The following is a 13,764-nucleotide window of genomic DNA, read 5'->3' as shown; positions in this document are numbered from 1 at the left end:
GAATTGGGGAGGGTTGTATGGCTGTAGGAGGTTGGAGAGATAGGGAGGGTAAAGGGCTGCATGACGTTACAGAGGGAGGTTGGTTTGTTGGGCTGGAAGAGCTTATAATGTTGGGGGGTGTTGTAGGGCTGGAAGACGTTAGAGATGGGGGGGGTTTGTAGAGCTGGAGGAAGTTACAGAGATAGGGAGGGTTGTAGGGGCTGGAGGAGGTTACAGAGGTAGAGAGGGTTGTAGGGCTAGGGGAGGTTACAGATAGCGAGGGTTGTATGTGATGAGGATACAGAGATGGTAAGAGTTGTAGGGCTGGAGGAGATATCCGATATAGGGTGGTTTGTAGGGCTGTAGCAAGTTACAGAGATAAGGAGAGTTGTACGGCTGGAGGAGGTTACCGAGATACGGAGGGTTGTAGGGGATGAAGGAGGTTACAGAGGTAGAGAGGGCTGTAGGGCTGGAGGAGATTACAGAGATATGGAGGGTTGTAGAGCTGGAGGAGGTTACAGAGATATGGAGGGTTGTAGGGCTGGAAGAGGTTACAGAGATATGGAGGGTTGTAGGGCTGGAGTTTCCAGAAATGTGGAAGGTGGTAGGGTTGGAGGAGGTTAAAACAGATGGGAAGAATTTAAGGGCTGGAGGAGATAAGAGACAGGGAGGGATGGAAGGCTGGAGGAGGTTTCAGAGATTGGGAGGGCTGGAGGAGGTTTCAGAGATTGGGAGGGATGGAGGGCTGGAGGAGGTTTCAGAGATTGGGAAGGATGGAGAGCTGGAGGAGGTTTCAGAGTTAAGGAGGTTTGTAGGGCTGGAGGAGGTTACAGAACGAGGGTCGGCTGCAGGGCTGTAGCAAGTTATTGAATTAGGGAGGTTGGTAGGGCCTGGGGGAGGTTACAGAGTTGGCGTGCATTGTAGAGTTAGAGGAGGTAACCGAGTTGGTGAGGGTTGTAGGGCTGCAGGAGGTTACAGAGATAGGGTTGTAGGTCTGGTGAGGGTTAGAAAGATTGCGAGGGTTGTAGGGCTGGCTGCGGTTAGAGAGAGCGGGATGCTTTTAGCGATGGTGGAGGTTACAAAGATAAGGAGGGTTGTAGCGGCTCGAGGAGGTTTCAGCGATGCGTGAGTCCCTCTATTTATTGGGGACTTGGCCTGGAGGGTGTTGCACAGAGCAGTCCCCTGCGATAAGTTTTTAAGTCGGTTCACGGGCTCCCAGGCCGCCTGTAATTTCTGTGGTTTAGAGGAGTCCGTGTTCGATGTATATGTGGAATATGCGAGGTTGCAGCCCCTCTTATAATATCTGAAGGGACTGCTCCTCAAATGACGGTTGCACTTCAGTCCCACACTCCTGATCTTTGGGCACCCTGTGTGGAGGGGAGCGCGTAGGGGGGAAGGCCTCCTCGTAGGACTGCTCCTGGGCACGGCCAAGGGGGCCATCAACCGGTCCAGGCAGCGGGCGGTCGAGGGGCTCGTTCAGCCCGACTGCCTGCCTCTCTTCCGCGGTTACACCCGAGCCAGGGTGTCCTTGGCGATGTAGCACGTGGTGTCCACCGGTACGCTCATGGCCTTCCGCTAGAGGTGGGCGCCGGAGGGACTGGAGTGCATCACCACCCCCGGCAACCAAATTTTGATTTGATCTGTTAATGCCTAAAGTTTAATTTGTCTATGTTTGTCAGTTTTAATGCCCCCCCCCCCCCCCATTTTAGCCAGGGGGCACTTGTATAATTTGTGTTTTTGTGCCCTCAAAAAAAAAAAAACAAGGGGGCACTTGTTTGAAAGTGTTTGGATTGTGCTCCCCCCTTTAACCAGGGGGCACTTGATTAAAGTGCACAACTAAAATAGTTGTAGCAACTCGAGGAGGTTTCAGCGATAGGGTTGTAGGTGCTTGAGTCCCTCTATTTATTGGGGACTTGGCCTGGCGGGTGTTGCACGGAGCAGTCCCGTGCAATAAGTTTTTAAGTCGGTTCACGGGCTCTCAGGCCGCCTGTAATTTCTAGAGGAGGTCTAGAGGAGTCCATCTTCCGTGTATATGTGGAATGTGCGAGGTTGCAACCCCTTTTGCAATATTTGAAGGGGCTGCTCCTCAAATTCTGGTTGCACTTCAGCTCTTGATCTTTGGGCACCCTATGCGGAGGGGAGCGGGCAGGTCGGAAGGCCTCCTCGTAGGACTGCTCCTGGGCATGGTCCAAGGGGCCATCAACAGGTCCAGGCAGCGGGCGGTTGAGGGGGTCGTTCAGCCCAACTGCCTGCCTCTCTTCCGCGCTTACATCCGAGCCAGGGTGTCCCTGGAGATGGAGCACACGGTGTCCACCGGTACGCTCGCGGCCTTCCGCGTGAGGTGGGTGCCGGAGGGATTGGAGTGCATCATCACCCACAGCAACCAAATTTTAATTTGAACCACATAATGTCTAACGTTTCATTTGTTTAAGTCTGTCGGTTTTAGTGTCCCCCCCCCACCCCACCCCCCCTTTTAGCCAGGGGGCACTTGATTTAACGTTTTATTATTTTACAGATACAACAAAATAGTTGTAGGGGCTGGAGGAAGTTAGAGGTACGGAGGCTTGTAGGGTTTGAGGAGGTTACAGAGATGTAGGACTGTAGCAAGTTGCAGAGATAGGGAGGATTGTATGGCTGGAGGAGGTTACAGAGATACGGAGAGTTGTAGGCCCGGAGGAGGTTAGAGATAGGGAGGGTTGTAGGGTTGGAGGAGGTTACAGAGATAGGGAAGGTTGTAGGAAGTTACAGAGCTAGGGAGGGGTGTAGGGCTGGAAGAGGTTACCGAGATAGGGAGGGGTGCAGGGTTGGAGGAGGTTACAGAGATAGGGAGGGGTATAGGGCTAGAGGAGGTTACAGAGTTCGGGAGGGGTGTAGGGTTGGAGGAGATTATAGAGATAGGGAGGGGTGTAGGGCTGGAGAAAGTTACAGAGATGGGGAGGGGTGTAGGGCTGGAAGAGGTTGCAGAGTTGGATTGTGTTGTAGCATTGGAGGAGGTTACTGATTAGAGGAGAGTTGTAGGGCTGGCGGAAGTTACACAAAAAGGGAGGCTTTTATGGCTGGAGGATGGTACAGAGTTGTGGAGGGTTGGAGGAGGTAACAGAAATTGGGAGGGTTGAAGGCCACAAGGAGGTTACAGAGCGAGGGACGGTTATAAAGCAGTTGGAGGTTACCGAGTCGGGGTATGTTGCAGGGCTGGAGGAGGTTTCAGAGATAGAAACATTGAAAATAGGAGCAGTAGTAGGCCATTCGCACTTCGAGTCGGCAACACCATTCAATTTGATCATGGCTGATCCTCTATCTCAAAACCATATTCCCACTTTTTCCCCATACCCCTTGATGCCTTTAGAAATCTATCTATCTCCCTCTTAAATATATTCAGTGACTTGGCCTCCACAGCCTTCTGTGGTAGAGAATTCCACAGGTTCACCACCCTCTGAGTGAAAACATTTCTCCTCATCTCGGTCCTAAATTTCCTATCCTGTATCCTGAAACTGTGACCCCTTGTTCTAGACTTCCCAGCCAGGGGAAACATCCTCCCCATATCCAGTCTATCCAATCCAGTCAGAATTTTAAATGCTTCAATGAGATCCCCTCTCATTCTTCTAAAGTCTCGTGAATACAGACCTAGTCGACCCAATGTCTCCTCATACAACAGTCCTCCCATCCCAGGAATCAATCTGGTGAACCTTCGCTGCACACTCTCTATGGCAAGTATATCCTTTCTTCGGTAAGGAGACCAAAACTGCACATAATACTCCAGGTACGGTATCACCAAGGCCCTGTATAACTGTAGTAAGACATCCTTGCTCCTGTACTTAAATCCTCTTGCAATGAAGGCCAACATACCATTTGCCTTCCTAACTGCTTGCTGCATCTGCATGTTTGCTTTCAATGACTGGTATACAAGGACACCCAGGTCCCTCTGTACATCGACACTTCCCAAGCCATCACCATTTAAGTAATATTTTGTCCTTATGTTTTTCCTACCAAAGTGGATAACTTCACATTTACCCATGTTATACTGCATCTGCCATGTGTTTGCCCACTCACTCAACCTATCTAAATCGCCTTGCAGCGTCTTTGCATCCTCCTCACAACTCACAATCCCACCTAGTTTTGTGTCGTCAGAAAACTTGGAAATATTACATTTGGTTCCCTTATCCAAATCATTTTTGTATATATAGTGAATAGCTGGGGCCCAAGCACCGACCCCTATGGTAGCTCACTAGTCACTGCCCGTCACCCCGAAAAAGACCCGTTTATTCCTACTCTGTTTCCTGTCAGTTAATTCATACCAATATGTTACCCCCAATCCTATGTGCTTTAATTTTTCACACTAACCTCTTATGTGGGACTTTATCAAAGGCCTTCTGAAAATCCAAATACACTACGTCCACTGGTTCTCCCTTATCTACTCTGTCAGTTACATCCTCAAAAAACTCCAGTAGGTTTGTCAAACATGATTTTCTTTTCATAAATCTATGTTGACTTTGTTTAATTCCATTGATATTATATAAGTGTGCCACGATCACATCCTTTATAATAGACTCTAGCATTTTTCCTACTCCTGATGTCAGGCTAACCAGTCTGTAGTTCCCTGTTTTCTCTCTCCCTCCTTTTTTAAATAGTGGGGTTACATTTACCACCCTCCAATCTGCAGGAACTGATCCATAATCTAATGAATTTTGGAAGATGACAACCAGTGCATCTCCTATTTCCATGGCTACCTCTTTTAGTACTCTGGGATGCAGATCATCAGGCCCTGGGGATTTATCTGCCTTCAGTCCCATTAGTTTCTCCAGCACTATTTTCTTACTAATAATCATTTCCTTTCATTCCTCTTGCTTACTAGACCCTTAGTCCCCTAACATTTCTGGGATATTATTTGTGTCCTCTGCCCTGAAGACAGAACCGAAGTATTTATTTAATTGTTCTGCCATTGCCTTATTCCCCATTACAAATTCTCCCATTTCTGTCTGTAAAGGACCTACATTTGTCTTCACTAATCTTTTTCTTTTTACGTACTTGTAGAAACTTTTGCAGTCGGTTTTTATGTTCCTTGCAAGTTTACTCTCATACTCTCTTTTTCCCCTCAATCAATCTCTTGGTCCTTTTTTGTTGAATTCTAAACTGCTCCCAATCCTCAGGCTTGCTACTTTTTCTGGCAACTTTGTATAACTCCTCTTTGGATCTAATACTATCCTTAATTTCTTTTGTTGGGCCACTTTTCCTTTGGAATGTATAACTGTTTCAGTTCATGCATTCGTTCCTTAAATATTAGCCATTGCCTATCCACCATCATGTCTTTTAATGAATCTTTCCAATCCAGTATAGGGTTGGAGGAGGAACCAAAGATATGGAGGGATATAGGGCTGCAGGAGGTTAGAGATAGTGAGAGTTGTAAGGGCTGGAGGAGGTTCTAGAGATAGGGAGGCTTGTAGGGGCTGAGGTTGTAGAGATAGCGAGGGTGAAAGTGCTGGAGGAGGTTATAGTGATCGGGAGGGTTTTGCTGCTGGAGGAGATTAGAGAGATAGGAAGGATTGTAGGGCCAGTGGAGATTAGAGCTGGGAGATTTGAAGGGCTGGAAGAGGTTCGAGCTAGGTTGGGATGTAGTGCTGCAGGAGGTTAGAGATTGTGAGAGTTGTATGGGCTGGAGGAGGCTACAGAAATAGGGAGAGTAGTAAGGACTGGAGGAGGTTACAGAGATGGGGAGGATTGTAGGTCTGCAGGAGGTTAGAGATAGGGAGGGGTGTAGGCCTGGAGGAGGTTGCAGAGTTGGATTGTGTTGTCGCGTTGGAGGAGGTTACTGATTAGAGGAGAGTTGTAGGGCTGGCGGAAGTTACACAAATAGGGAGGTTTTTACTGCTGGAGGATGGTAGAGTTGTGGAGGGTTGGAGGAGGTTACAGAAATTGGGACGGATCATGGACTCAGCTCCACTTCCCCGCCCGCTCCCCATAACCCCTTATAGTTTAAGAAACTGTCTATGTCTGTCATATTTATTCACTGTCCCAGCTTCCACAGCTCTCTGGGGCAGCAAATTCCACAGATTTACAACCCTCTGAGAGAAGAAATTTCTCCTCATCTCTGTTTTAAATGAGCGGACGCTTATTCTAAGATCATGCCCTCTAGTTCGAGTCTCCCCAAACAGTGGAAACATCCTCTCTGCATCCACCTTGTCAAGCTCCCTCATGATCTTATACGTTTCAATAAGATCGCCTCTCATTCTTCTGAATTCCAATGAGTAAAGGCCCAACCTACTCGGCCTTTCCTCATAAGTCAACCCCCTCATCCCCAGAATCAACCGAGTGAACCTTCTCTGAACTGCCTCCAAAGCAAGTATATCCTTTCATAAATATGGAAACCAAAACTGCACGCAGTATTCCAGGTGTGGCCTCACCAATACCTTATGTAGCTGTAGTAAGACTTCCCTGCTTTTATACTCCATCCTCTTTGCAATAAAGGCCTAGATACCATTGGCCTTCCTGATCACTTGCTGTACCTGCATACTATCCTTTTGTGTTTCATGCACAAGTACCCTCAGGTCCCGCTGTACTGCGGCACTTTGCAATCTTTCTCCATTTAAATAATAACTTGCTCTGATTTTTTTTCTGCCAAAGTGCATGACGTCACACTTTCCAACATTCTACTCCATCTGCTAAATTTTTGCCCACTCACTTAGCCTGTTTATGTCCTTTTGCAGATTTTTGTGTCCTCCTCACACATTGCTTTTCCTCCCATCTTTGTATCTTCAGCAAACTTGGCTACGTTACACTCAGTCCCTTCTTCCAAGTCGTTGATATAGATTGTAAATAGTTGGGGTCCCAGCACTGATCCCTGCGGCACCCCTCTAGTTACTGGTTGCCAACCAAAGAATGAACCATTTATCCCGACACTCTGTTCACAGTTAGTTAGCCAATCCTCTATCCATGCTAATATATTACCCCCAACCCCGTAAACTTTTATCTTGTGCAGTAACCTTTTATGTGGCACCTTGTCAAATGCCTTCTAGAAGTCCACATACACCACATCTACTGGTTCCCCTTTATCCACCCTGTGCGTTACATGCTCAAAGAACTCCAGCAAATTTGTCAAACATGACTTCCCCTTCATAAATCCATGCTGACTCTGCCTGATCGAATTTTACTTTTCCAAATGTCCTGCTACTGCTTCTTTAATAATGGACTCCAACATTTTCCCAACCACAGATGTTAGGCTAACTGGTCTATAGTTTCATGCTTTTTGTCTGTCTCCTTTTTTAAATAGGGGCGTTACATTTGCAGCTTTCCAATCTGCTGGGACCTCCCCAGAATCCAGGGAATTTTGGTAAATTACAACCAATGCATCCACAATCCCTGCTGCTTCTTCTCTTAAGACCCCAGGATGCAAGCCATCAGGTCCAGGGGATTTATCTGCCTTTAGTCCCAATATCTTACTGAGTACCACTCCTTAGTGATTGTGATTGTTACATTCCTCCCCCGCTATAGCCCCTCGACTATCCACTGACGGAATGTTGTTCGTGTCCTCTACCGTAAAGACTGATACAAAATATTTGTTCAGAGTTTCTGCCATCTCCATGTTTCCCATTACTAATTCCACGGTCTCATCCTCTAAGGGACCAACATTTACTTTAGCCACCCTTTTATTTTTTATATACCTATAGAAACTCTTGCTATCTGTTTTTATATTTTGTGCGAGATTACTTTCATAGAAACTTAGAAAATAGGTGCAGGAGTAAGCTATTCGGTCTTTCGAGCCTGCACCACCATTCAATGTGATCATGGCTGATCATGCAACTTCAGTACCCCATTCCTGCTTTCTCTCCATACCCCTTGATCCCTTTATCCGTAAGGGCCATATATATAACTCCCTTTTGAATATATCCAACGAACTGGCCTCAACAACTTTCTGTGGTAGAGAATTCCACAGGTTCACAATTCCTGAGTGAAGAAGTTTCTCTTCATCTCGGTCCTAAATGGCTTACCTATTATCCTTAGAATGTGACCCCTGGATCTGGACTTCCTCAACATCGGAAACATTCTTCCTGCATCTAACCTGTCCAATCCTGTCAGAATTGTATATGTTTCTATGAGATCCCCTCTTATTCTTCTAAATTCCAGTGATTGTAAGCCTAATCGATTCAGTCTTTCTTCATATGTCAGTCCTGCCATCCCGGAAATCACTCTGGTGAACCTCCCTCAATAGATAGAATGTCCTTCCTCAGATTAGGAGACCAAAACTGAACACGATATTCAAGATGTGGCCTCACCAAGGCCCTGTACAATTGCAGTAAGACCTCCCTGCTCCTATATTCAAATCCTCTCGCTATGAAGGCCAACATGCCTTTTACCACCTTCACCACCTGCTGTACCTGCATGCCAACTTTCAATGACTGATGTACCATGACACCCAGGTCTCGTTTTACCGCCCCTTTTCCTAATCTGTCACCATTCAGATAATATTCTGCCTCCCGTTTTTGCCACCACAGTGGATAACCTCACATTTATCTACATTATACTGCATCTGCCATGCATTTGCCCACTCACCGAACCTGTCCAAGTCACCCTGCAGCCTCTTAGCATCCTCCTCACAGCTCACACCACCACCCAGCTTAGTGTCATCTGCAAACTTGGAGATATTACATTCATTCCTTTGTCTAAATCATTAATGTATATTGTAAATAGCTGGGAGCCCAGCACTGAACCTTGCAGTACCTCACTAGTCACTGTCTGACATTCTGAAAAGGAGCCGTTTATTCCTACTCTTTGCTTCCTGTCTGCCAACTAGTTCTCTATCCACGTCAGTACATTACCCCCAATACCATGTACTTTAATTTTGCACACTAATCTCTTGTGTGGGACCTTGTCAAAAGCCTTTTCAAAGTCCAAATACAGCACATCCACTGGTTCTCCCTTGTTCACTCTACTAGTTACATCCTCAAAAAATTCTAGAAGATTTGTCAAGCATTATTTCCCTTTCATAAATCCATGCTCATAGTCTATCTTCCCTTTCTTAATTTATTTTAGTCGTTCTTTGCTGGTTTTTAAAAGCTTCCCAGTCTTCTGTCCTCCCACTAGTTTTGGCCACTTAGAAACATAGAAAATAGGTGCAGGAGTAGGCCATTCGGCCCTTCTAGCCTGCACCGCCATTCAATGAGTTCATGGCTGAACATGCAACTTCAGTACCCCATTCCTGCTTTCTCGCCATACCTCTTGATCACCCTAGTAGTAAGGACTTCATCTAACTCCTTTTTGAATATATTTAGTGAATTGGCCTCAACAACTTTCTGTGGTAGAGAATTCCACAGGTTCACCACTCTCTGGGTGAAGAAGTTCCTCCTCATCTCGGTCCTAAATGGCTTACCCCTTATCCTTGGGCTGTGACCCCTGGTTCTGGACTTCCCCAACATTGGGAACATTCTTCCTGCATCTAACCTGTCTAAACCAGTCAGAATTTTAAATGTTTTTATGAGGTCCCCTCTCATTCTTCTGAACTCCAGTGTATACAAGCCCAGTTGATCCAGTCTTTCTTGATAGGTCAGTCCCGCCATCCCGGGAATCAGTCTGGTGAACCTTCGTTGCACTCCCTCAATAGCAAGAATGTCCTTCCTCAAGTTAGGAGACCAAAACTGTACACAATACTCCAGGTGTGGCCTCACCACGGTCCTGTACAACTGTAGTAACACCTCCCTGCCCCTGTACTCCAATCCCCTCGCTATGAAGGCCAACATGCCATTTGCTTTCTTAACTGCCTGCTGTACCTGCATGCCAACCTTCAATGACTGATGTACCATGACACCCAGGTCTCGTTGCACCTCCCCTTTTCCTAATCTGTCATCATTCAGATAATAGTCTGTCTCTCTGTTTTTACCACCAAAGTGGATAACCTCACATTTATCCACATTATACTTCATCTGCCATGCATTTGCCCACTCACCTAACCTATCCAAGTCACTCTGCAGCCTCATAGCATCCTCCTCGCAGCTCACACTGCCACCCAACTTAGTGTCATCCGCAAATTTGGAGATACTACATTTAATCCCCTCGTCTAAATCATTAATGTACAGTGTAAACAGCTGGGGCCCCAGCACAGAATCTTGCGGTACCCCACTAGTCACTGCCTGCCATTCTGAAAAGTACCCATTTACTCCTACTCTTTGCTTCCTGTCTGACAACCAGTTCTCAATCCATCTCAGCACACTATCCCCAATCCCATGTGCTTTAACTTTGCACATTAATCTCTTGTGTGGGACCTTGTCGAAAGCCTTCTGAAAGTCCAAATATACCACATCAACTGGTTCTCCCTTGTCCACTCTACTGGAAACATCCTCAAAAAATTCCAGAAGATTTGTCAAGCATGATTTCCCTTTCACAAATCCATGCTGACTTGGACCTATCATGTCACCTCTTTCCAAATGCGCTGCTATGACATCCTTAATAATTGATTCCATCATTTTACCCACTACTGAGGTCAGACTGACCGGTCTATAATTCCCTGTTTTCTCTCTCCCTCCTTTTTTAAAAAGTGGGGTTACATTGGCTACCCTCCACTCGATAGGAACTGATCCAGAGTCAATGGAATGTTGGAAAATGACTGTCAATGCATCCGCTATTTCCAAGGCCACCTCCTTAAGTACTCTGGGATGCAGTCCATCAGGCCCTGGGGATTTATTGACCTTCAATCCCATCAATTTCCCCAACACAATTTCCCGACTAATAAAGATTTCCCTCAGTTCCTCCTCCTTACTAGACCCTCTGACCCCTTTTATATCCGGAAGGTTGTTTGTGTCCTCCTTAGTGAATACCGAACCAAAGTACTTGTTCAATTGGTCTGCCATTTCTTTGTTCCCCGTTATGACTTCCCCTGATTCTGACTGCAGGGGACCTACGTTTGTCTTTACTAACCTTTTTCTCTTTACATATCTATAGAAACTTTTGCAATCCGTCTTAATGTTCCCTGCAAGCTTCTTCTCGTACTCCATTTTCCCTGCCCTCATCAAACCCTTTGTCCTCCTCTGCTGAGTTCTAAATTTCTCCCAGTCCCCAGGTTCGCTGCTATTTCTGGCCAATTTGTATGCCACTTCCTTGGCTTTAATACTATCCCTGATTTCCCTTGATAGCCACGGTTGAGCCACCTTCCATTTTTTATTTTTACGCCAGACAGGAATGTACAATTGTTGTAGTTCATTCTTGCGGTCTCTAAATGTCTGCCATTGCCCATCCACAGTCAACCCCTTAAGTATCATTCGCCAATCTATCCTAGCCAATTCACGCCTCATACCTTCAAAGTTACCCTTCTTTAAGTTCTGGACCATGGTCTCTGAATTAACTGTTTCATTCTCCATCCTAATGCAGAATTCCACCATATTATGGTCACTCTTCCCCAAGGGGCCTCACACAACGAGATTGCTAATTAATTCTCTCTCATTACACAACACCCAGTCTAAGATGGCCTCCCCCCTAGTTGGTTCCTCGACATATTGGTCTAGAAAACCAACCTTTATGCACTCCAGTCAATCTTCCTCCACCGTATTGCTTCCAGTTTGGTTAGCCCAATCTATGTGCATATTAAAGTCACCCATGATAACTGCTGCACCTTTATTGCAATCACCCCTAATTTACTGTTTGATGCCCTTGTTTTTGTATACCCTTGTTTTTAATTGGATACCATCCTTTATTTCTTTAATAAGAACATAAGAAATAGGAACAGGAGTTGGCCACACAGCCCCTCGAGCCTGCTCCGCCATTCATTAAGATCATGGCTGATCTGATCATGGACTCAGCTCCACTTCCCCTCCCGCTCCCCATAACCCCTTAACCCCTTATCCCCTTATCGCTCAAGAAACTGTTTATTTCTGTCAAATTTATTCAATGTCCTAGTTTCCACAGCTCTCTGAGGCAGCAAATTCCACAGATTTACAACCCTCTAAGAGAAGAAATTCCTTCTCATCTCTGTTTAAATGGGCGGCCCTTATTCTAAGATCATAACCTCTAGTTCCAGTCTCCCCCTTCAGTGGAAACATTCTCTCTGCATCCACCTGGTCAAGCCCCTTCATAATCTTATACATGTTGATAAGATTACCTCTCATTCTTCTGAACTCCAATGAGTAAAGGCCCAACCTACTCAACCTTTCCTCATAAGTCAACCCCCTCATCCCTGGAATCAACCTAGTGAACCTTCTCTGAACAGCCTCCAAAGCAAGTATATCCTTTCGTAAATATGGAAACCAAAACTGAAAGTAGTATTCCAGGTATGGCCTCACCAATACCTTATGTAGCTGTACTAATACTTCCCTGCTTTTGTACTCCTTCCCCTTTGCAATAAAGGCCAAGATACCATTGGCCTTCCTGATCATTTGCTGTACCTGCAATCTATCCTTTTGTGTTTCATGCGCAAGTATCCCCAGGTCCCGCTGTACTGCAATCTTTCTCCATTTAAATAATAACTTGTTCTTTGATTTTTTTCTGCAATCACCGCAATAGTAAGAAACGATATTGGGTGGAGATGACGAACAATAAGGGGAAAAAGTCACTGGTGGGCATAGTCTATAGGCCCCCTGACAGTAGCAACTCTGTTGGTTGGAGCATAAACCAGGAAATAGTGGGGGCTTGTAAAAAGGGAACAGCAATAATCATGGGTGATTTTAGCCTCCATATTGATTGGACAAATCAAATTGGTCTGGGTAGCCTTGAGGAGGAGTTCATAGAGTGCATAACGGACGGGTTCCTTGAGCAGTATGTAACAGAACCAACCAGTGGACTGGCTATCTTAGATCTGGTTCTGTGTAATGAGACAGGATTAATAAACAATCTCCTAATAAAGGATCCCCTCGGAATTAGTTAGCCACGGATGGCTATCTTTTCTCTTACACCCTTTCCTCTTCACTCGAATATATTTTTCTTGAGAGTTGTGAAATATCTCCTTAAATGTTCATCAACCGTCCTAAACTTTAATCTATTTTCCCAGTCCATTTTAGCCAACTCTGCCCTCATACCTTCATAGTCTCCTTTATTTAAGCTTAGTACGCTGGTTAGAGATCCAACTTTCTCAATTGAAATTCAATCATGCTATGATCACTCATTCTTTGTAGGGCTGCAAGAAGTTACAGTGATGGGGAGGGTTGTAGGGCTGGATGAGGTTTCAGAGATAGGGAGCGTTGTATGGCTGGAGGAGGTTACAGAGTTGGGGTCGGTTGTAGGGCTGGATGAGGTTACACAGTTTGGAATGGTTGTAGGGCTGTCGGAGTTTACGGAGATAGGGAGAATTGTTGGGCTGGGGGATGTTATAAATAGCAAGTGTTGTAGGAGCTAGAGAAGGTTACAGAGATGGGGAGGTTTGTAGCGGCTGGAGGAATTTCAGAGATGGGGAGGGTTGTAAGGGCTGGAGGAGGTTTCAGCTATAGGAAGTGTTGTAGGGGCTAGATAAGGTTACAGAGATAGGGAGTGTTGTATTGCTGGAGGAGGTTACAGAGATATGGAGGGTTGTAGACCTGGAAGAGGTTACAGAGTTGGAGTGGGTTGTAGGGATGGAGGAGGTTGCAGAGAAAGGGAGGGTTGTAGGGCTGGAGGAGGTTGCAGAGATAGCGAGGGTTGGAGAGTAGGAGGAGGAACCAGAGATATGCAGGGATATAGGGCTGCAGGAGGTTACAGAGATAGTGAGAGTTGTATGGGCTGGAGGAGGTTATAGAGATAGGGAAGCTTGTAGGGGCTGAGGTTGCAGAGATAGCAAGGGTGGAAGTGCTGGAGGAGGTTACAATGATCGGGAGGGTTGTGCGGCTGGAGGAGGTT

General features: G+C 46.0%; 1 protein-coding gene across 5 annotated transcripts in view; it reads left to right on the top strand.

The window, feature by feature from the left end:
* LOC139260128 (poly(A)-specific ribonuclease PNLDC1-like) overlaps window positions 1-13,764 on the top strand; it is a 166,785-nt gene that overhangs the window by 89,832 nt on the left and 63,189 nt on the right. The gene's annotated exons all lie outside the window — the stretch shown is intronic.

Source organism: Pristiophorus japonicus, chromosome 3 (assembly GCF_044704955.1).
Source record: "Pristiophorus japonicus isolate sPriJap1 chromosome 3, sPriJap1.hap1, whole genome shotgun sequence".
NCBI lineage: Eukaryota > Metazoa > Chordata > Chondrichthyes > Pristiophoridae > Pristiophorus > Pristiophorus japonicus.
Note: the sequence above shows the minus strand (reverse complement) of the source record. Positions and strands in the feature narration are given on the sequence as shown.